The following is a 24,938-nucleotide window of genomic DNA, read 5'->3' as shown; positions in this document are numbered from 1 at the left end:
GAGATATTTCACAGATACTTATAAAAGATACATGAGAACCATATTGTTAATTTGACCTAAATAAATTGTGTCCACACTAATAAGAAATAAAAAATTATTATTTAATGAATTTTATCATCTCCTTAGAGCCAAGAAATGCTTTTATTTATATGAGATAGATGTTTTGTATGTCCCATGTATATTGAATAAGTTATTTGTTTATTTATTTATTTATTTTTATTTTTAAAGATTTTATTTATTCATGAGAGACAGAGATATTGGGGGGAAGGGAAGCAGGTTCCATGCAGCGACCCCGATGTGGGACCTGATCCAGGCATTCCTGAATCACGCCCTGAGCCAAAGGCAGATGCTCAACTGCTGAGCCACCCAGGTGTCCCAATAAGTGATTTATTTAATAAGCTGAAGTTTGTGGAATGTTAAAATATTTTCTTAGCTGTAAAGTAAAATTCCTGTAAATAGTTAGATAAACTGAATAAATTCCATTAACTATAATTTGACCTTATTCATAAAGATTCAGGAAGCTGTAATCTTTGGAATTTTACTAAATGTAGAGCCTCTGAATTAAGAGATATTTTCCAGACTTTGCTAGCTGTGTGACCTTAGAAAATTTGCTTGAACTTTCTGTGTCCAGTTATCCATCTATAGCATGAGAAGAATGATAGTACTGCAGAGGCCTTTCATAAGAAATAAAAAGTTAATTTATATAAAGCACTCAAAAAACACTGCATATTCTTGTCCTTCTTATCTTTTAAATTTGATATAGCATATGCCTTCATAAGACTTTTTATAGGCATTTATTAAATACTTTCTTTTCTTTAGAGGAGAGAGAGGGGGGTTGGTAGCTGGAAGGGCTGGAAGGGAGAGAGAGAATCTTTTTTTTTTTTTAAGATTTTATTTATCCATGACATACACACATACACACACACACACAGACTGAGGGGCAGAGACAAAGACAGAGGGAAAAGCAGGCTCCATGGAGGGAGCCTGACATGGGACTCAATCCTGAGTCTCCAGGATCATGCCCTGAGCTGAAGGCAGCGCTAAACTGCTGGGCTACTGGGGCTGCCCAGGAGAGACAGAATCTTAAACAGGATCCATGCAGAGCATGGAGCTGGAGGTAGGACTTGATCTCACAACCCTGAGATTATGACCTGAAGCAAAATCAAAAGTCAGACACTCAACCAACGGAGCCATTGAGGCGCCCCTCATTAAATACCTTTTAATGGGGTTAGACTGAATAAAAACTGTTGGCATTTTGAGTTTTGCTTTAATACTTAACCTTCTTGCTGAAATGCTGCCATTTTCTAGAATTATGACTATCATACAAGGAGAAACAATAGTGTGTTCTGTAGCCTGTTTTGACATTTATGCAATCAGCGTTGGAGGAAATGGTCTACATGTCATGGTGAGATGCTTAACTCAGCTCTGCCTCTAGCAGTTAACAATGTTAACTCTTACTAATGTTTCACCTATGTACCCTAGGAAGTTGATGTGGTTTTATAAGCAATTGACATTCATTTCTTAATATGGTGGAATTGCTATACAATTTACATATGTTTTACAATTTCTGTTTCTCTACTTTTCCTTCTTGTCATATGTGGTTTTGTTTAGCAATCAAACTGGAGTTTATGTCCCGAATAGAAAGCAGCACATAGCAGTATGCTTTAATGCCACTTTAAAATGTTTTCTCCTAAATTTACTGTAGGTTGATTTTCAAATAACTACCCTAAAATAGTTACCTATATTTCGAAGACCCATCCATAGGCTTGGTCTGAGATACTGAATTTCTCTGAAAGTACTGAATTCAATTCTATTTTTATAAAGCCTATTCATTGTTCATGTAAGATAAGCCCAAAGACCTGGAGGAGTTTATACAAGATGTAAAGAGTGAAGGGTTATGTATTCCCTCTGTGCCAGAAGGTTAAAATAGGGAAAAGCAACATCCTTGTAAGATAAATGTGAAATGTATGATTAAAAATGAAGGCTATATCAAGTAGAAGAATGAATGAAGAAATACGTATTATATGCATTTTAAAAGAATAGCTGACAAATTTCCTTAAAGAGATGGAACATGGGGTACACATAAGCATGATGCTTCAAATTTACATCAATTTTACCTTAATTTTAAAGTATTTTTTGTGGTAATTTTGATTTATCTTTGGTGCCAGAGAAGTATTAATTCTATACCAACCTTTTGAAAAAAATCAATTGTTCTTACTGGACTCAAGCCCACTTGTGCTTTTTTCTTGTAAATATAATCTTGAATAAAAAAAGAAATAGAGAAACTTAGAGGAGAACCAATATAAACATTCTTCAGAATTCTTAGTGATAAATTTTATTCAATAGATATAAACAACTACTTAGCTTATAAGTTTCATTTTTAAAAATTCTACTACTCTAAAATTGTGTGGATTATTAAACAGCATTGTACTTTAACTGAATGGATATACCCTAGTTCTGTTGTCTCACCAAACAAGGATATCTTGATTATGTTTTATTGTATAGATGTGCATATTTTCATGTTCAGAATATCAAGATAATTTCCTGATCAGGTGGTATTCAATACCTCCTAAACCCAATATTAACTTATTACTAAAATCTGTGTATTCCATGGGTATTGTTTAATCAATAAAAGATTTTACTGTTGCTAGAAATGATATTAATGATAGATATTTCAGATAGAGTGTACTTTCTCCTATATCTTTCAGATTAGGAGCTCTGTGAAAATTAATAGATCTATTGTATTTATAAGCCAGCTTACCAAACTTTCTTAGCAGTCCCTCTCTGCTATTATTCTTCCCTTTGATTCATCATTCTTCTTTTGTCAGCTGTCTGCACTGTTGGTTGAAGATTTCCAAAATGCCTGAAGAGTGCACTGTCAGCTGCAGATACCTGAGTCAACATGGTAATATCAGTTGATTTTATTCTCGGCAGTACGTATACACACACACTTGCACACAGTACACCTTGTAGGGGTACTTGGCACATTTCAAAATAAAACTTTTTGTTATTGCATTTAAGTGCCTGAAGCAGCACAGAATTTTCACAATATTTCTCCCTCTCAATTATTTTTTTAATTCTAAAAGTTTTCAGAACAGATATTCCCTAAGAGTCTCAATAAAAACAAACAAAACAAAAAAACCAAACCAAAACAAAAAGACAACAAAAAACCCAAACCACTTAATACTTATAATGCTTGAACACATTGCTAAGCCATCTAGCCTCTGCATTGTTCCACTTTTCTATGCACTTCAGTGAATGAAGAAGCTGTACTTACTTGAGAAACATATTCATTGAATCATTTGGGGTATGTCGTTTACCCACATCTTACTAGTTTGAAGTTGAAGTTAAAAAGCAACCTCTAACTGGGCAGCCCCCCATGCACAGCGTAAGGAAAGATGGTAGATGGAACTAGGCACAGATGTTGAAATAAAGAAATTCAAGGTCAGTACCTCCACCCTGTCTGCCTAACAGTTTCATCCTTTACATTTTATCATAGCCCTCGATATTTCCCTCAGTAACCTTATGATTAATTACATGAGCCGTCATGTTAAACATGCACAGTTTATCATGGACTGGTTTGCTTCTATCCTTGCTTTACAATACTTTTTTGTCCTGGCAATTGGTCTGTCAAGTCTATATCTGAGAGTATTCATATCACTTTGAAAAACACACAATTCTGATAATTTGAGTATCTGAGCATTTGCTATGATATGAGTAAAATTGGTTAAATATTGTCATGACAAGTAAGGCTTCCTATAGGACCCAGGAATTAAAGATCCTGTTTCTCCTAATTGATGTCAACTTGCTTGACAAGAAATATTAGAAATTAGCATGTCTCATGGCTTAGTCAGCCATCCATGTAAGTTCCATAGTTGTACCTAATACTAAGTGAAATATCACTTCTTTTTGTGGATTCAGGATCTTATACTCACTAACTGAAGTATAGAAAGCCCAGCAATCAGTACCATATTTATCTTGATTTTATATTTAAAATTTAGTTTGTATTTAAAAAAACTTTTAAAAAAGATTTTGTTTATTCATGAGAGACACACAGAGACAGAGACACAGGCAGAGAGAGAAGCAGGCTCCCCCCAGGGACTCGATCATGGGACTCTGGGATCATGCCCTGAGCCAAAAGCAGACGCTCAACCACTGAGCCAGCCAGTGTACCTACATTTTAAAAAATTTTAGAAATATTAGTTTTTATTTAAAATTAAGGGATCCCTGGGTGGCGCAGCTGTTTGGCGCCTGCCTTTGGCCCAGGGCGCGATCCTGGAGACCTGGCATCGAATCCCACATCGGGCTCCCGGTGCATGGAGCCTGCTTCTCCCTCTGCCTATGTCTCTGCCTCTCTCTCTGTGACTATCATAAATAAATAAAAAAAATAAAATAAAATAAAATTAAGTCTCTGAATTTATAACTAAATTCATGTATAAGTTCAGAGACTTAACTTTCTTATCTCACTTATTTGAGAGATTAGTCATTTTAGTTTCAAACAATATATAGATTTTACCTCTCTAGTAGATCATTATAAAATTTGTTGGTCAGGAGTATTTTGTAGGATTAAGAGAACACCTTTAAAGTACCAGCAAAGGCAATCCAAGACTTTGTAGACACCAGAGTCAGGAGAAGTACCTAAAGCCCCAGAATTTAGGCTCTCATTCTGTCATATGTGAGGCTGGAGATGAAAATCCCTAGCAAAGAAGAAAGTACTTGATTGTCTGAATTTTTTTATGCTGACTAATTTCGGCTAATATGTTTATTAGTAGAAGTTGAGTCTGTCTTTCCCTTTGAAAGATTCTGATGTGTAATATCATAGTAAAGAACATTCTTTCTGTAATTTTAATGCAAAATGGTTTAGAGGAATCTAGCTTGTTTAAAAATGTGGAATTTAAGAAACAAAACAAACAGAAAAAAGAGAGAGGCAAACCAAGAAACAGACTCTTAACTACAAAGGAGGTGGGCGGGAGGATGTTGAAATAGGTGATGAGGATTAAAGAGTGCACTTGTGATGAGCACTGAGTGATGTCTGGAAGTGTTGAATCACTGTATCGTACTCCTGAAACTAATATTACACAGTATGTTAACTAACTGTAATTTAAATAAAAACTTGAAAAAAACAAAACTTGTTGCCATTAACAATGTATATTTTATCAGCCTTTAGTTGTAAGGGGCTTGTATTTGTTATATGTTTTATATGAACGTCTGTTCACATAATTCGTAAATGTATATAGCTTCACAAATATATATTTTATAATCATGAATCATTATATTCAGATTTTATTGTATTTTTCTTTGATAAAGTTTTTGTTTCATAAGCTGGGGAAATACACATTAATTGTGTAAACAACTAATATTTCAGTTCATATTCTGAATGAATTATATTCAACACCATATCTAAGAAATTTCTTACAAAATTATTTTAATTTAAGTAATATTCATAATTCACTGTTTGAAAGTATATCACTTTTTTTTTCTTCTTTGCAGAAACCTGTACTTTTTTTCTCAAGGTCATATAGCTCTGTATCAGATAGCAACAGAGCTTTAGCAATAACAGCAGATGCCATCTTAGATTAATGTAAGTGAATATTTTTTTTGCAATTTTTATAGTTTCTCTCTTTTGCACCCATTTTGACAGGGAACAATGTTGGGTTCAATGCCGGATGCCCTAGAGGTGCCCTAGAGTTATTTTAACGGATTCAATTTGCTTTGCTTTTCATGTAAGAACAGCTTTTCTTCTTAGATATTTTTGAGGTATAGGAGAAACTATTCTTACATAAAATGTTTTAAAAAGTTTACTCTATATAAACTTTCATTATAGAATCATAGATTTTAAAACTAGAGACCATAGAGATCATCTATTCTAGCATTTTTCAAGGCTTATAGTGCTAAAAAAAAAACAATCTGTTTACCATTCATTTCTGTTTTTGTTTTTCTTCATTAACAAAGTGATTTTTGCCAGCTTTCCCCATATCTGCTAATCCTTCTTTATGTCAAAAATGTAGAATTTAATTAGTTTACTTATTTGTAATATATTTTGAATTGCAAAACACTGGAGTAGTTCAACTTTTATTTTACAGATAAAATAACACAGGTACAGAATTTTTAGCTAATTTCCCAAGAGCAACACACATAGCCCATAGCTGAGATAGACCTAGAATGTCCTAAGTGCTTACAAGTGTAGAGAGCCCTTTCCACCATTGAGTTCTTTATTTTCTTCCTGTTACTCTTTTCCCACAACCTTTATAATGTCTTGATTAAAAGATTCTAGCTCATCCCTGTACATTTTTTCCTCTTTTGTGTTTGCTATTTGCTGTTTGATTATTTTATCTTCATTTGCTTCCTTTTTAATTTCAGTTACTTTTCTATATTTATATTCCCAATGCCAGAGTACATATAAAAGCCAAATCAGATTATGATTCATGTATCATTTAATGCCCCAATTCCAATTTTTATCCCTAACATCCTGGGTGATTTGGACGCTGTTTACCAAGCAGTCGTGTGCAATGGGAAAGAGTCAAAGCTTCTGTTTCAAATGCAGACTCCCTGAGTAAAAATCTGGTGTTTTTATTTACTACATAATCTTGAGTGTGTTATTATACTTCTCTATTCCACAATTACCTCATCTCTAAATTGTGCATAAAATTATACCTGCCTCATAGTTTTGTAGGGTTAAATGAGTCAATATGTGTAAAGTGCTTAGAACAGTGCCTGGTACATAGTGAACACTTAGTAAGTGTGAACTGTTATAATTCAGTCTTGCAATTACCATCAGCCACACTGACCCTCCTGTTATTTGAACATTCTTTCATAAGCTTTTAACTCTTAATCTTCCTAAGATTTCACTCTTCATTTAAATATCTTATTCAAGTGCTTCATGGATTTGTTATCTTTTTGACTTAAGATTTTCAGTTTATGTGTTAAATACTCAAGAAATCGGGCAGCCCGGGTGGCTCAGCGGTTTAGCGCCGCCTTCAGCCCAGGGCCTGCCTGATCCTGGAGACTCGGAATCGAGTCCCATATCGGGCTCCTTGCATGGAGCCTGCTTTTCCCTCTTCCTGTGTCTCTGCCTCTCTCTCTCTCTCTCTCTCTCTCTCTCTCTCTCTTTCTCTGTGTCTCTCATTAATAAATGCATAAAATCTTTAAAAAAATTAAAAAATTAAAAAAATAAATACTCAAGAAATCTTACCAGATTCCCAAATATCACACCCATTTATTTTCTGTCACATTAAATTTTTTTTCATTTCATTTTCTCTTATCAAATTTTGGAGCTGATTATTTGTTTATTTATTTATTTATAAGTATTCATGAGAATGATAGAATTGTCTACAGTAATTCCTACTCATTACAGCAACTTAAGAGTAGCTACTCATTATCCGAACTACATAAAGAGTGTATAAAACTCAACACTTCAAAAAATAAATAATCCAATTGAAAAATGGGCAGAAAACATGAATAGACATTTTTCCAAAGAAGACATGCAGATGGCCAATGGACACATAGAAAATTACTCAACATCACTCATCATCAAGGGAATACAAATCAAAACTATAATGAGATATGACTCATACCTGTCAGAATGGTTAAGTCAAAAACACAAGAAATAATAGGTGTTCGCACAGATATAGAGAAGGGTGTTTTTATTTACTACCCTCTTGCACCATTAGTGTGAATGCAGCCACTCTGGAAAACAATATGGAGGTTCCTCAAAAAGTTAAAAATAGAACTACCCTACCCTCTGCAATTGCACTATTAGGCATTTATCCAAATAATATAAAAATGCTGTTGCTAAAGGATACATGAACCCTGATGTTTATAGCAATATTATTATCAACAGTAGCCAAATTAGGGAAAGAGCCTGAATGTCCAATGGATAAGGAAGAGGTGCCATCTATCTATCTATCTATCTATCTATCTATCTATCTATCTGCAATGGAATATTATTCAGCTACCAAAAATAATGCAGTCTTGCCATTTGCAATGATAGGATAAAGAGTATTCTGCTAAGTGAAATAAGTCAGTCAAAGAAAGAGATGCCATATGATTTTACTCATGTGGAATTTAAGAAATAAAGCAAATGAGCATAGAGAAAAAGAGAGAGAGGCAAACCAAGAAACGGACTCTTTACTATAGGGAACAAACTGATGGTTACCAGAGAAGAGGTAGGAGGAGATGGCTAATTAGGTGATGGGGATTAAGGAGGGAACTTGTGATGAGCACTGGGTGTTGGATGTAAGTGTTGAATCACTAAATTGTTTCCTTTGCTGTGGAGAAACTTTTTATCTTGATGAAGTCCCAGTAGTACATTTTTGCTTTTGTTTCCCTTTCCTTTGGAGATGTATCTAGTAACAAGTTGCTGCCTCCAATGTCAAAGAGATTATTGTCTGTGTTCTCTAGAATTTATAGTTTCTTGTATTATTTTAGGTCTTTCATCCATTTTGAATTTATTTTTGTGTATGGTGTCAGAAAGTGGAAAAAAAAAAAAAAAAAAAGAAAGTGGTCCAGTTTCATTCTTCTGCATGTGGCTGTCTAGTTTTCTCAGCAACATTGGTTAAAGAGACTGTCTTTTTTCCACTGGATATTATTTCCTACTTTGTCAAAGATTAGTTGATCATATTGTTGTGAATTCATTTCTGAGTTTTCTATTCTGTTTCATTGATCTATGTGTCTGTTTTTGTGCCAGGACCATACTGTCTTAATCAATACAGTTTTGTAATATAAGTTGAAGTCCAGTTTTACAAGATTGCTTTGGGGGATGCCTAGGTGGCTCAGTGGTTGAGTGTATCTGGAGTTCCAGAATCGACTCCCACATCGGGCTCCCTGCATGAAGCCTGCTTCTCCCTCTGCCTGTCTCTCTCTCTATCTCTCATGAATAAATAAATAAAATGTTAAAAAAAAAACAGACACACACCAAAAAACCAAGATTGCTTTGGTTATTTTTGGTCTTTTCTGGTTCCATACAAATTTTAAGGTGGCTCATTCTAGGTCTACGAAGAATGCTTGTGATATTTCGATAGGGATTGCATTAAATGTGTAGATTGATTTGGGTAATATAGACATTTTAACAATATTTGCCCTTCCAAGAAGCATAGAATGTTTTTCCATTTCTTTGTGTCATCTTCAATTTCTTTCATAAGTGTTCCATACTTTTCAGGGTATAGATCTTTTACCTCTTTGGTTAAGTTTATTCCTAGGTTATCTTACAGTTTTTAGTACAATTATAAATGAGATTGAGTCCTTGATTTCTCTTTCTACTGCTTCATTTTTGGTGTATAGCAATGCAGAAGATTTCTGTATGTTTTTTTTGTATCCTGCAACTACTGAATTTGTTTATCAGTTCTAGCAATTTTTTGGTAGAATCTTTTGGGTTTTCTATATAGAATCATGTCATCTGAAAATAGTGCAAGTTTGACTTCTTCTCTGCTGATCTGGATGCCTTTTATTTCCTTCTGTTGTTTGATTGCTGAGTCTAGGACTTTCAGCAGTATGTTAAATATCATTGGTGAGAGTGGACATCCTTGTCTGTCTTGTTCCTGACTGTAGAAGATAATCTCTTAGATTTTCCCCATTGAAAATGATAGTAGCCATGGATTTTTCATATATGATATTTATTATGTTGAGGTATATTCTCTCTGAACCTCCTTTGTTGAGGGTTTCTATCAAGAATGAATGCTGTCCTTCACCAAATGTTTTTTCTGCATTTGTAAGAGGATCATTTGGTTCTTGTTTCTTTAACAAATGTGGTGTTGTCTTTTTGATTTGTGAATATTGAACCACCTTTGCAATCCAAGAATAAATCCCATTTGCTCACGGTGAATGATTCTTTTAATGTCCTGTTGGATTTGATTTGCTAGTACTTTTTTAAGAATTTTTGGATTCAGGGATGCCTGGGTGGCTCAGCTGTTGAGCGTCTGCCTTCCGCTCAGGGTGTGATCCCAGGATCTGGGATTGAGTCCCACATCAGGCTTCCTGCATGGAGCCTGCTTCTTCCTCTGCCTGTGTCTCTGCCTCTCTCTCTGTTTGTCTCTGTGTCTCTCATGAAAAGATAAATAAAATCTTAAAAAATATAGTTTTTGGATCCATATTCATCAGGGATATTCACCTGTAACTCTTTTTTATAGTTTGGTCTTTGTCTGGTTTTGGAATCAAGGTAATGCTGCCTGCATAAAATGAGTTTGGAAGTTTTCCTTGCATTTCTATTTTATGAAACAGCTTCAGAAGAAGAGGTATTAACTGTTCTTTAAGTATTTGGTAGAATTCCCCTGGGAAGCCATCTGGCCCTGGACTTTTGTTTGTTGGGAGATTTTTGATTACTGATTCCATTTCTTTGCTAGTTATTGGTCTGTTCAAGTTTTCTATTTCTTCCTGTTTCAGTTTTGCTGGTTTATGTGTCTCTAGGAATGCATCTGTTTCTTCCAGATTGCCTAATTTATGGGCATATAATTGCTCATAATATCCTCTTATAATGGTTTGTATTTCTCTGGTGTTGGTTGTGATTTCTGTTCACTCATTTATGATTTTATTTATCTGGGTCCTTTCTCTTTTCTTTTTGATAAGTCTGGCTAGGGTGTTTATCAGTTTTATTAATTGTTCCAAAGAAATAGCTCATGATTTTATTGATCTCTTCTCATTTTTTTCTATATCATCTATATCATTTATTTCTTCTCTAATATTTATTATTTCCCTTTTTCTGCTGGTTTTAGGCTTTATTTGTTGTTTTTTACTAGCCCCTTTAAGTGTAAGATAGGTTGCATAATTGAGATTTTTCTTGCTTCTTGAGGTAGACCTGTATTGGTTTATACTTCCCTTTTGTGACACTTTTGCTGCATCCCAAAAGTTTTGAACTGTTATATTTTCATTTTCATTCATTTCCATGTATCTTTATTTCTTATTTAATTTCCTGGTTGACACATTCATTCTTTAGTAGCATATTCTTTAGCCTCCATGTATTTGTGGTCTTTCCAAATTTTTTCTTGTGGTTGACATCAAGTTTCATAGTGTTGTGATCAGAAATTACACATGATATGATCTTAATCATTTTGTACTTATTGAGGCCAAATTTGTTACAATGTGAGAATGTCCCATGTGCACTTGTATTCTGCTGCTTTAGGGTAAAATGTTATGAATATATCTGTTAAGTCCATCTAGTCCAGTGTGTCATTCAGAGCCTTGTTTCCTTGTTGATCTTCTGCTTGGATGATCTGTCCATTGTTGTAACTGAGGTGTTAAAGTCCTCTACTATTATTGTTTTATTATCAGTGAGTTCCTTTGTGTTTGTCATTAATTAATTTATATATTTGGGCACCACTAAGTTGAAGGGCATAAATAAATACAATTGTTAGACTTTCTTGTTGGACAGACCCATTTATTATGATATAGTGCCCTTCTCCATCTCTTGTTACAGTCTTTGTTAAAAATCTAGTTTGTCTGATACAAATATTGCTATTCTGGCTTTCTTTTGAATGATAAATGTTTCTCTGTTCTCTCACTTTCAATCTGCAGGTGTCCATATGTCTAAAACGAGTCTCCTGTAGGTAGTGTGTAGATCGATGTTGTTTTTTTAAAATCCATTCTGATACCCTATGTCTTTTGATTGAAACATTTATTCCATTTGCATTCAGAGTAATTATTAATAGTTACATATTTAGTGCCATTTTATTATGTGTTTTGTTGTAGTTTCTGGAGATTTTCTCTGTTTCTTTCTAGTCTTTGTTACTTTTGATCTTTCTTTCCCACTCAAAGATTTCCCTTTAGTATTTTTTGCAGGACTGGTTTAGTGGGCATGAACTCTTTTTGTTTTTGTTTGTCTGGAAAATTATCTCTCCATCTATTCTGAATGATAGCCTTGGTGGATAAACTATTCTTGGTTGCAGAGTTTTCCCCTTCAGCATGTTGAATATATCATGCCACTTTCTTCTGGCTTGCTGAGTTGCTGTGGAGAGATCTGCTGCTAACCTTTTTTGTCTTCCCTTGTAAGCTAGGGACTTGTCTAATTTAGCTGGTTTTAGGATTTTTTCTTTATCACTATATTTTGCAAGTTTAAGTGCAATATGCTTTGGTGTTGGCCTGCTTTTGTTGATTTTGGTGAGAGTTCTTTGTGCCTTCTGGATTTAGATGTCTGTTTCCTTCTCCAGAGTAGGGAAATTTTCAGTTATAACTTACTCAAACATTCTGCCTCCTTTTCTCTTTGTTCTTCTGGGACTCCTATGATAGGAATATTATTCATTGAGTCACTGAGCTTCCTAATACTTTCGTGATCCAAAATTTTTCCTTTTCCTTTTCCTCATTTGTTCAGCTTCATTATTTTCTATAATTTTGTCTTCTATTTCATTTATTTGTTCCTCTGACTTTTTCATCCTTGTAGTCATTACATTGAGTCATTTTCAAATCTCAGTTATTGCGATTTTCATTTAGCCTGATTCTTTTTTAGCTTTTTTATCTTTACAGTAAGGGTCTCTCTGGTGTCTTCTATAATTTTCTCACACCCAGCTAGTATTCTTAGGATTGTTGCTTTAAATTCTGGGTCAGGCATATTACTTATACCTGTTTCCATTAGATCCCTGTCCATGGCCTTTTCTTGTTCTTTCTTTTAGGATGAATTCCTCTGTCTTGATGTTTTGTCTAGGTCTTTGTCTTCTGTTTGTTAGGAAAATCTGTTATGTTTCCTACTCCTGAGAATAACAGCTTTATAAAGAAAAGGTCATGTAATAAACAGAATCTGGTGCTTCAGGAAGTGTCTCTGGTGTGTGTGCTGTGTGCACTCTGATGCTGTGTTCAGTGTTCTGCATTTTCTCCTTCCCTGTAACAGGGAGTGTTTGGATTTTGGCCCAGTATGGTGAGTTTTAACTATGTGTGCTCTGGTCTGCTTGCTAAAAGAGACCTGAAGCTATTTCCACTAGACCTGAATCTTTGTAGAAGTCTATGGTCAATAGATGTGGTGCTTGTGGGGATTTGTGCTTATCTTCTGTGGGAGGAGCCCACTGTGATGATTCCTAGGCACACTTGCCCAAGAAAAGCAGTCCCAACAGAGCACAAGGGGGTAGAACTTGGTATAAGCAGTTTACGTAGGTAGTTAGTGTTGATACTGTGTTGATTACTGAATTTGGTTTATGTTGAGGGATAGGAAAGGGAAATGGTGCCAGCCTCCTCTTTATCCCTAGAGAGGGGAATCTGTGTTTGCTGCTCTCAGGGAAGCACTCACAGAGTAAATAATTTACTCCTTTTATTCATAGACATTTTTCAGGTCACTATTTCACATTGTCTGTCTCTGGGTCACTTGCCTGCCTGAAACAGTGTAGCACACCTTGGACTCTGCCCTAGCCAGGCTTGCTGTCTTTAAGTATTCCAAACTTCAGGAACCTGATGAGGCAGGGATCTGCACTGGTCCTCTGGGAAAGGATCTCACTGTATTGGGACTGATGCAGGTTTGACCCAAAAGGGCAGTAGTGCCAGAGTGTTGGGGCATGAGTTTTAGAGCAAGCTGGCTATATAGCCAGTGTGCCAGTTAGCTGCCCTCAGCAGGTGGCTCTGCACCTTTGCTGAGGATTGCAGGAGAGAAATGGCACCTATAAGTTCTTTTGCTCCCAGAGAGGCAATGCCCCTTTCATAAGTGTGCTTCTCATCATGCCCCTTAGATGGTCCTCAAATCACCAAGTCTGTCCCAGGGTTGTTTGCCTGTCTCTTTTTCAGGAGCAGGGCTGCATCCTCAGTTCTCTATTCCAGCAGAGCCTGGGGACCTCTAAACTCCAATCCTTTGCCCTGCTAGTTGCAAAAACTCACAAAATTTAGCCCTTCTCTTTCTCCCAGACAATGGCTTTGAGGAAGTGTTCTCCTGTGCATATCCCTGTGAGCTTCACTGTTTCTCGCATGTCTCTGTGACTAGGGCTTCCGCCCCTCTGCAGATCTGTGAGCTATTTCTCTCCCAAACCACATATTTGCACTTCCTATCTTCCTCAAGGTGGCCTCTTCTCTTTCTGTAATTGTGCAGTTTGTTCTATCAGTCCTCAGGCCGATTTTTTGAATATTTAGAATGATTTGATAGTTATCTAGCTGTGTTTGAAGGATGAGATAAGTCTAGGGTTCTTCTACTGTACCACTGTCTTAGCTCCCTACCCTCAGGTTCAGATTTAAGAGTACAGAATTCAGCTTTGGAATTTTTGCTGTGTAGTTAGAGTTCTGTGTATAGGCTTTGCATTATTTGTCAAGTGAAAAAAACATTTGCCATATTTTATATTACCTTCTTCTTTAAAACACAGATGATATGGATAATATTATCAAGTTAATTGTGCTATTGAGAACACCAAATATCACTGATGTATAACCCCTATTATAATGCTTTTGTGTTGTGTTAATAAATAAAACTCCATTTTCTTACTTCAGTTGTTTCTACTACTGAATTGTGATGTTTATTTAAACATTTCTGAAAAATGATAATGATGATGAAGAGACTCTTGAAGAAATGATGGTGATTGCAAATTTATTGGTGATTTTCTATTCATATTTTATTGCATCTTTATATGTTTAGTAACTTCATATGTGTTTGTGTCTAATATTCCCAAATACTATGTAAGGTGTCTGAGGATAACCATTAGATCCTTCCAATTCATATCTCCCATGAAACATGTAATATAAATTGAGTAAATAACAGAAAAAAAAGTTATTTAAAGAGTATATGTAAAGGGCAGAGCAAATTTATTTTTTTATCCCTTGAGAAAAATGTCACTGTTCTATTTTTGTGATGTTTCTCACTTGAATCAAATGCTATAAAGCATACTGAAACCCTGCGTCCTTTCTCTGTCTGTAGAAAGAAAGATATGGTTATATTTATTTACATGGATATCGAAATTTGAAGATTTTAACTGCCCTGATCAAGAACCACAATGTATCTGAGATATTTTGGTCTGCTTTAACAGATTAGCCTGCCACAGTTACATGGATACTACAGAAGACGCAAGACTCCTGGGTCAGATAAAAAATAACAATACCTGGGTTCTCTGAGCTTGCTCTTACAGGATAACATTAAGCATGCCAAGAGGCATCTGTACATGCAGTAGGATTCATTCCATGGCAGGAGCCCTGAACTTATGGAAACCAATCTTTTATAACAGATAGTAAGCCTGCCTGGTTTTTGCACAGGAAGGAAACATTAATTCTATTTTCCAACCTGGAAATGTCTGATCTTTGCCCTGAAGGGAAAAACTATCTCCATATTACAAGATAATTTGCTATAAAAAACATTCTTGAATAGTTGATATTAAAAAAAAAGGCAGTCAGTACCTCTGTTGTTAAGATGTACAAAAACAGAAAAGACCTATGAATAATTGTCTTCCAACAACCCTTGGACACTGACAATGTCTTTTGGTTATAACAAGGACAGCATGATATTTGATTTAAATTGAAGCATTCCACTGCTAAATGTTTTCTGTAAGGTAGGATAGTCTTCTCTTATTACTTCTGAAGAAATTAACCTGCATTTTTTATTGCTTCAGGAGACACAGATCCATTCAGCACTTGATTTGTGCCATTTCAGTTTTATTTTTTCTGTTTTCTATTACCCCCAGTGACGATACTTTTAATTTTTAATTTTTTTTATTTTTAATTTTTTTTGCTTCCTTACAGAACTAGGAAAAAGATTGTGATTTTCTTTCTTTTAAAGATTTTATTTATTTATTCATGAGAGACACAGAAAGGGAGAAGCAGGCTCCTTGCAGGAAGCCTGATGTGGGACTTGATCCCGGATCCCTGGATCACACCCTGAGCCAAAGGCAGATGCGCAACCACTGAGTCACCCAGGTGTCCCAGATTGTGATTTTCAACTGAGAATGACCATGGCTGCTCATAGCATGGCTGTTACACAGACCAGATACTAGATAGGAAAAGGTGGCATTTGCACAGAAACTTAGCACTAGAAAGAGACAAATAAAGCAGAAAGGCAACATGCAACCCAAGTAGAAAAAAACTTAAAAGTGAGATACTATTGCAAATTTTACACTTTGTTTAATTCTTTAGTTATATCATAATTTAAAACAAAGCCTGAGGCATTGTGTTTTTATCTACATGGTCTCATAAATATATCTATTCCTTTTTTTTAAATATATCTGTTCTTAATATTATATTTAAATACATTGGTACAATCCATTCTCCCTACCTTATTTCATATATTAACTTGCTTATTTTTAATTTTGTCTTACTAGGTATACATTTTATAAGAGTAGGGAATGCATTTTTTTTTTTTTTTTTTTGTACACTGCTATGACTCCTGTGCCTAGAAGAGTACCTGGAAAAATAGTCTTGGATATTAATTAAATAAATTAATTAAATACCAGTATAACATGCATGTAGGTTATGTTTAAATTGTACAATTTGTTTAGTTTCTGTAAATGATAAACAAGTACATAAAATACATATTTCAAAGTTACCACATTTTAAATATATAAAAGAATTCAAGCACACTAACAGTCTTTAATAAAATGACCAAAATGTATACTTATTAGTATTAAGACTTTTACTGTTTCAGAAATGAGAAGAGGTACTTGAATTCATTTTCTTTTAAGTGCATACTTGTAAAATGAAACTAAATTTGTTAAGCTAGAAATGTCATTAAGTCAAAGCTTTAAAATACTTTCTAATAACCTTCTTTTTAAGTCATTATGGGTTGTACCCTGGAATTGATGTACTTTGGTGCTGCTTGACAGTATGAGCTTTGGATCAACATGAACCTGGGTTCAAATTCAAGTACTACCAATATTTATGTGACTTTGGCAAAATTTTAAGCCCTTAGAAGTTTTGGATCCTTTCCTTATAAAATAACAACATTAATAATAAATAACTTTCTGAGTATTACATGAGATTATGCATGAGATATTTAGCATTTTGCCTTGTATGTTGTTATGTTATTAGCAAACTTTGATATGAATTAGTTTTTCTTTCTTTCTTTCTTTCTTTCTTTCTTTTCTTTCTTTCTTTCTTTCTTTCTTTCTCTTTCTTTCTCTTTTCTTCTTTCTTTCTTTCTTTCTTTCTTTCTTTCTTTCTTTCTTTCTTTCTCTCTCCTTCCTTCCTTCCTTCCTTCCTTCCTTCCTTCCTTCCTTCCTTCCTTCCTTCCTTCCTTCCTTCCTTCCTTTCAGAGTTTATTTATTTATTCATGAGAGACACACACAGAAAGAGGCAGAGACACAGGTAGAGGGAGAAGCAAGTTCCTCACAGGGAGCTTGATGCGGGACTCGATCCTGGGATTCCAGGATCACGCCCTGGGCCAAAGGCAGACACCTAACCACTGAGCCACCAGGTGACCCTCCTTTTCTCTTCTTTTCTTTCTTTTTTTTCTTTTCTTTTTTTCCTCTTTTCTGTCTTTTCTTTTCTCTTTCTTTTTCTCTCTCTTTCTCTTTCTCTTTCTCTTTCTCTTTCTCACAGAGAGAAGCAGAGACATAGGCAGAGGGAAAGCAGGCTTCCTGTGGGGAACCTGATGCAGGACTGGATCCCATGACCCCAGGATCACAACCTGAGCCAAAGGCAGATGCTCAACCACTGAGCCGCCCAGTTGGCCCATGGTATGAATTTCTTAATAAGTTACTTCATGAGAAGAATTAAGAAAGCCTTTTGCTATATGTTTTCTGCCATGTCCTAAAAATGATACCCTAGACCTGGTGCTTTGGCTTTATGAAAACTTGCCTTGTTTATGTTTGTTTTTCTAAGGATTAGTTTATTCATTAATTGAACAAATAGTTGTTACAATATTGGTATGAAAAATGTTTGGCATTATAAAGAATGCAATTATTGAGAAAATAATAGATAGTGGTTGCCTTAAAAAGACAAATTAGTTACTGTAGAAACTAAGATTTAAGAGTTGTCAGATACTAAAAAATATTGAATATCAATAAGGTAATATACATGTAGACTGATGAGAACACTTCAAGTGAAATCATTAATTACAGAGACCCATAGAAGAGTGAATATACATACATGAAGTTTTGGAGACCTGTGATATTAAAGTAGTTACCATGTTAAAGAAATTGTTTCTTCTACATCTTATGGAAATTCCCAGTAGTATCCTATTTTCAGAAGATAGAAAATAATACTTACTTAGAGTTTTTATAAATCTGGATCCATTTACTACTTAAATAGCTTAAAAGTAAATTAACACTCTTGAGTATTCAGATACATAAATGTATCCCAGGAAAACATTTTCAGAGAAAGCTGATACCCACATACATGATTTTTGAAAAGTTAAAAGGCATTGAATACCATTAGCTCTATATTTAAGTGTTCAAACGATTTCTAATACTTGTGGCACATCATAGTTTTCAAAATGGAAAAAAATTAGTAGCTTCTTCAAAATGTTAAAAGTACTGTTGACTATTGACTTCCCTTAATGACCACCTGAATAACCCATTGATCAAGTGAGTAGATTACCTCCTGGACAGAGTCCTAGTACTGTTTCAGAAGGAGACATTTACCAGAAGATTTTTTAATAGGGGTTTTATATCTGAGTTCAAGTAATCTTAAGCCAAAAATTGGGACAAGTTTATAGCATAAGGACAAGTTTATAGCATAATATTAAGGAATCAGGACAAGTTTATAGCATAATATTAAGGAATTTTAGACAAAGAAGTGGGAGTCTTAAAGTGAGTGGTTTGATAAGTTGTTTACTCTTGTGAACAGTTTGATCTTTATTAATATAATTTGGAAGATTCTTCCCTCCAAAAACTCAGTAAAGTTATTATTTTGTTCATTATCATCCTAGGCAACAATTTTCCAGAACAACTCTTTATTTATGTTGACCTAAATGAATATGTTTTTTCAGTCCTATTAATTAACATAGGAATACAGGTGGTCTCAGTTGTCTCTGCCCATTCTTTTTAGGCTAATCTGTTTAGGCTTATAAATCCATTACATTTGTAATGGAAGAGCTCTACTAGAAAAGAGAATTTTAAATATTCAAATGTAAAGTGTATAGAGTAGTAGGGTACGCCTGTAGTTAGTATTAATTGAGGAAACCAGAAATTTATAATTAATACTCAGATAAGTTCAGCATTTTCAGGGTACTAATGAAAGAAGCTTCTTTTACACACATGCATGCATTCACTTGTGCACACAAACACATACAGAGTAGTTGCCTCTCATGAAAACTCCTGTAGCCACAACTCTGTTAAATATCTTTTATGTAACAACTCGTAGAACTTTTGAATAAAATGATAAAATAATTACATCTTAATCAGCAAAAATTTGGTAATAATGCTAGTCTTTTTAAATTGGGAACAATTGCCAATATGAAATAATCCAGAAATTCAATTATTGGGGTGCCTGGCTGACTTAGTAGAACATGCGACTCTTGATCTCGAGGTCATGAGTTCAAGGCCCATGTTGAACATGGATCTTACTCAACAAACTAGCAAACAAACAAAAACCCAGAAATTTAGTTAGAAATTGGAAGCCTTTGGGGGAATATGCAAGGTTTACTGCTGCTAGAATTTTTGAACCACAAATTAAGAGAGTCTGGAAATATTATTTCAGAATCAAATTGAAGATGGATATAGTTGTACTCAAGTGGATTTTGTTGGGAAGCCTGGGTGGCTCAGTGGTTGAGCGTCTGCCTTTGGCTTAGGGCATGATTCAGGATCAGGGATCAAGTCCCACATTGGGCTCCCTGTGAGGAGTCTGCTTCTCCCTCTGCCTGTGTCTCTGTGTCTTTGTGTCTCTCATAAATAAATTTAAAAAGTGGATTTTATAATTTATCTTATTTTTTCTTCCTGCTGTTGCAACTATGTGGAAACAGTGGTGCATGCAAACCACTATATAATCAAAAAAGAATTTCAAGGTGGCCCATCCACATACTTCAAGTTGCAGACAACTAAGTAGTTATACAGAGCCATTGGCTATCAATGGCATACTTCAAGGTTATCTGAGATTTCTGCACTTTCTATTACCATAAGTGACCCAGCTAGAAACTTTGGTCTATAGGATTTGCAGAGAATTCACAGGATAAAAGTATCAGCATGCCAACACAATGCAAGGATTATGATCTAAATGTATTCTGATTACCCAGTTTTATTCAGTAACAAGGAGAACTGGTTGTGCTCAATAAGCCTTTCCAAAAGTTGATGACAAAAGCTTATTGCCTTTCTTCACACTTCACACTTAAAATACCTTGCTCTAATTCCACATATGAAACTATTTCTGTAAGTGGAATGTTATCCATGAGGCTATGGATACCACCATTGAAACCTGAGATGTTGAAGTTGTTTCTCTGGTACCCACATTTTTTCCCTTGCTACCATTTGTGTAGCACAGCTCTCTGTCTGCTTTAAGAGAAAGTAGAATTGTTCAAAATATGTTGAAATCTAAAAGATTACATTTTATTTTATTCTACTTTATTTATTTTTAGGTAAAAGTGGAGTCCAATGTGAGGCTTTAAACTCACAACCCCGGCAGCCCCAGTGGCTCAGCGATTTAGCGCCGCCTTCAGCCTGGGGTGTGATCCTAGAGACCCGGAATTGAGTCCCACGTCAGGCTTCCTGCATAGAATGGAGCCTGCTTCTCCCTCTGCCTGTGCCTCTGCCTTTCTCTCTCTCTTTATCTCTCTCTCTCTCTCTGTGTGTCTCTCAGGAATAAATAAATAAAATCTTAAAAAAAAAAAAAAAAACTCACGACCTTGAGATCAAGACCTGAGCTGAGACCAAGAGTTGGATGCATTTTTTTAAAAAAGATTTTATATATTTACTTTCAGCATGGAAAACATTGAAAGTTGTGACTTTAAACATCTCAGGCTGGGCATAAATATCAGTCAGCATCAGGCGAATTAGACAGAGACAGTAGTTGACTGTCCAGGGGAAGACAATTGCTTCTACAGATGTGTAAGGGGTTCTCTATAGGCAGCAACATTCTTCTGAGTTTAAATGTATTTTTGATCTCTAGTATACAGAAGTTTGAAAGTTTAGTAACACATTATTATTATAGGATGGTAGAATTAAAGAATTGTATGTTTGCTTAGGAAGCAGAAATATAGGAGTGTACTTTTTGACCATTTTTGCTGCTTTCTCAAAGGCAATTTTTATGTATTTATGATAGTTCTTTCCATGTCTGCTGGATGTGGCTAAAAGTATATGGATCTCTGAAAATGTGAGTAGTACTATTCCAATGGCTGAAACAAAATGGGTAAAGAAAATCTTGTTGGGTATGTAGAAAAGCTAATCCAGTTTTTTCTGTTCCTGTTGAACTTCAAGCAGAATGAAAAGACCAGGGCCAGCTTTTTCTCCACCTATCTGGAGTTAATAATGTGAGGATGAATTTGAAATACTCTTTGTAACCAACTCATATGATTACTACCAACAGGGGAGGTAATCAATACTAAGCAAGATGAGATCATCATCAGTGATGACTTTTAACCTCATTTACTTCTTAAAGTCTTTGAGTAAAGCATGGCTCTTGGGGGACTGAAATGAAAAATAGAGAGTGAAGGAGAAGAAGGTCACTGCCCTCAATTTCTTTCATTAATTTGCTTACAATACAAAGAAATAAGTGGAAATGACTGACCAATACTATCTGTGAATGCTTTAGATTTTGTTCTTGTTATGTTGTTTTGTTTTGGTTTGTCCCTTAATGTCACGGCTTTATGTGACTACTAGTTGAATATCTGTGCATTAAAAACTTTGGGTCATAGACTCTTAATCAAAATTACTAGGGTAATACTGTTACTTACAATTTTATATTTGTTGAGAATTTAAAACAAAAACAAAAGAAAATAAACAGATTTCTCTGTTAATACCTACTAAAAGTTAAACCAGGAATACTTATTTTGGTTTATTAGAGAGATTTGAAATGTCTTATAAAAATCCAGACTTATGGGAACTATTCATTTGGAAGATGGTGAACAGTATGTTACAAACTGGATATCATGATAGAAATCCACACACAGTGTCCAAATTTATTTGATAGACCTTAAAATATATGAAGTAGCTTGATTATAGTAATACATCTAAAAGCTTATAAAGGAACAATGTTTTATGTTAGCCGGCACTTTCATAGCACTAGCAATTATTTAGCCCTGCTAAAATATTAAGCCTCGGTAAAAACTCAAGATAAGCTGAGTGACCTGTTGAATTTCATGAAAACACAAAATGATAAGATTGATAGACATAATTAAAGTTTTAAAAACATCATTTATTTAAACATCTACATTTTCCCCATGTTTTATCCCATCCTTTCATTACTATCTAAAAAAAAAGAATATTGCTCTTCTACTATGTTCATTTATTGTCATTAGACATCCATTTGAAATTGTTAGATATGTCAGCATAATTGAAGGTAAATTTGCCTTCTCTTTTCTCATGCTTCATAGATCCCCAAACTCTGTCCTATCATTGATTGTTCATTTTCCCAGGCCTCTGATCCTGGGAAATTCTCAGGAGATGAATGAAGTGCTACTAAGACAATTTATTTTCTCAATTTCAGCCCTTGAGTTACTTATAAAATTAAATATTCCCTATCGCAAAGGACCCTCCTATCATATTAAGATGTTTATTCATTAGTTGAAGAGTAACAATGATAAAGTAGAGAATACCATTTTGCAGTGGTTATCCTTTAACAATATGACTTTCACTTTTACGTGATTATCAGGGAAACATTCTGTGTCAGATCCTTATATCCCAGATCCTTGTATAGGCTTCTTCTGCTACCTGACAGTAGAACATTCCTATGAAAACTTCCATAAGCCAAATGTAGTAAAGTGAAGAAGGAATTGTTGTTAATTTAAGTGGAAAATTTTTTGAGCATTTTCAGACCCCCAAAATAACCTCTTAGGCTTTTCTGACACCTTAGGACATATATTACTAATGGATGCACAAAATAAATGGAGATTAAACACACACACACAGACACACACACAGTGTGAAGCTCTGGTGGTTTGATGCTAAGGTGCTGAGTGTAGTTCCCAGAGAAGGAGCTTGGCAGTACCTCTCTCACTGCTCAGGATGTATGTTCAGTTTATAATGGCTTGCTGTAAAACAATAATGAATGCTACTTTTGCTTTTAGCCTTTTTTTGTAAGAGGAAAAATCCTCTTTGGATGTCTTTTAGTTAGTGGAAACAGGTATTCATGTAGGTCCTTTCTAAAGGACCTTTCAAAAAGCATGGAAACCAGTATCTTTAACTTTGCATCTTGCAGTTTTAATAATTGCTTTTACAAAGATGGCAAATGAAGCTCAAAAAGTCAAATAAAAACCGCAGCCCGGGTGGCTCAGCAGTTTAGCGCCACCTTCAGCCCAGGGCCTGATCCTGAAGACCTGGGATTGAGTCCCATGTTCAGCTCCCTGCGTGGAGCCTGCTTCTCCCTCTGCCTGTGTCTCTGCTTCTCTCTCTCTCTCTCTCTCTCTCTCTCTCATAAATAAATAAAATATTTTTAAAACAAGTCAAATAAATAACATATCATTTAAAGTTAAGACTCCGGGTTCAGAATTCAAAACGGATCCTTAGGGTTCTAAAAACTATGCAATTTCTGCTAATCTGACACTGAGATAACCTAGCTTAAGTTTGAGATTGCTGGGCAGCCCGGGTGGCTCAGCAATTTAGCGTCCCCTTCAGCCCAGAACATGATCCTGGAGACCCGGGATCAAGTCCCACGTCAGGTTCCCTGCATGGAGCCTGCTTCTCCCTCTGCCTGTGTCTTTGCCTCTCTCTTTCTTTCTGTGTCTCTCATGAATAAATAAGTAAAATCTTTTAAAAATATTTGAGATTGCTGATGAGTAAGATATGAGACATGGTAAAACTTGTATTACTTTTCAGTTTCCATGGATAGATTCTTTGATATGCTGATTTTTAGCATTGCTCAAAGCACATTTAGGAGATAAATTCCATTCATTCATGTATCCATCATTAGACAAATGCAGTGTAGATGGAAGATCAGAAATAAAGTTTTTGTTCAACTCCACTATACATCAGTGAAGTAGGCAAAGAGAACACAATTTGAAATATTCACCCTGGTAAGCATTCCTTTCTGATATGTGTTGGTGTCCCTTTGGCTTTTCAGGCAAATAAAATGTTACCAAATTTTGGAGATGGGGAATAGGCATTCTTTACTCTTTGTTTGCTATCTCCTTTTGGGTTTTTCCCATTTTCTTAGTTTTATTCTTTTCACAATTATCCTCCTAACTAGTGGTAATTTTTTGTTAGTTATGGGTTGAAAAATAGTTTGTCTGTGACCTTTTCCTACTGTGAACTGTATCTTTTCATTCTCTCAGCAACACTTTATTGAAGTTTTCCATATTTCATACAAATGGATTAGAACTGACAATTGGATTAAATAAAATAGCATATTGTAAAGTGTTTATGTTTGGTACCACCTCAAACACACACACACACAGATATACATAAATATGTGCATTCAGATATGCCCACATACTCACAGGTAAACATCCAAACTGCCACTTTGGATATGAATTTGTTCTAGTACTAGCTCTGGGGCCACCAGAGATTTCTGGGCCTTGATGTCAGGCTCTCTAAATAAATTTGACTTTGTCTATCAATGCATCTTATTTGTTTTATAAGTAATTTGAATCTTTCTAAATTATTTTAAATATTTTAGAATCTTACAACATAAGAGATTTCTGTGTTTCTTAAAAATGCTAATTTCACATTTGATATTTGAAATGGTAACACAGAAAATAATTGCTAGTGCATTAAGTTTAATGCACAAAAACAGTATCCTTATGTTGGATACTCAAAAGTCTGGACAGAACCAGGGATATGGCCTCTGTGAAGCATACACTTATAAAATATTTCTTTGTGTTACTAACTTACCAAATATTTTAAGAGATTTTATAATGTGCAACAGGACTTTATGTAAATATATTACTTTTTCTTCCCCATTTCCTACCTATATCTCTTCAAGGACACCAATAAACTTTTGATTAGTACCGTGGGCATTTCTAACTTTCTATGTTCAGG

The 24,938-nt window shown here is 35.0% G+C and overlaps 1 long non-coding RNA gene across 2 annotated transcripts in view; it reads left to right on the top strand.

Moving 5' to 3' along the window:
• The first annotated feature begins 2,825 nt into the window (after positions 1–2,825).
• LOC140608400 (uncharacterized) overlaps positions 2,826–24,938 on the top strand; it is a 33,753-nt gene continuing 11,640 nt past the window's right edge. Inside the window, exons 1-3 of one of the 2 annotated variants that reach the window (XR_012010420.1) lie at positions 2,826–2,905; positions 5,491–5,581; positions 20,384–21,673. This is a non-coding gene — a long non-coding RNA (uncharacterized lncRNA). Of the gene's footprint in view, positions 2,906–5,490; positions 5,582–20,383; positions 21,674–24,938 lie in introns of those variants that run through there. The other variant, XR_012010419.1, reaches the window with a different exon arrangement.

Source organism: Canis lupus, chromosome 17, assembly GCF_048164855.1.
Source record: "Canis lupus baileyi chromosome 17, mCanLup2.hap1, whole genome shotgun sequence".
Lineage (NCBI taxonomy): Eukaryota > Metazoa > Chordata > Mammalia > Carnivora > Canidae > Canis > Canis lupus.
This window is presented reverse-complemented; position numbering and strand designations above follow the sequence as displayed.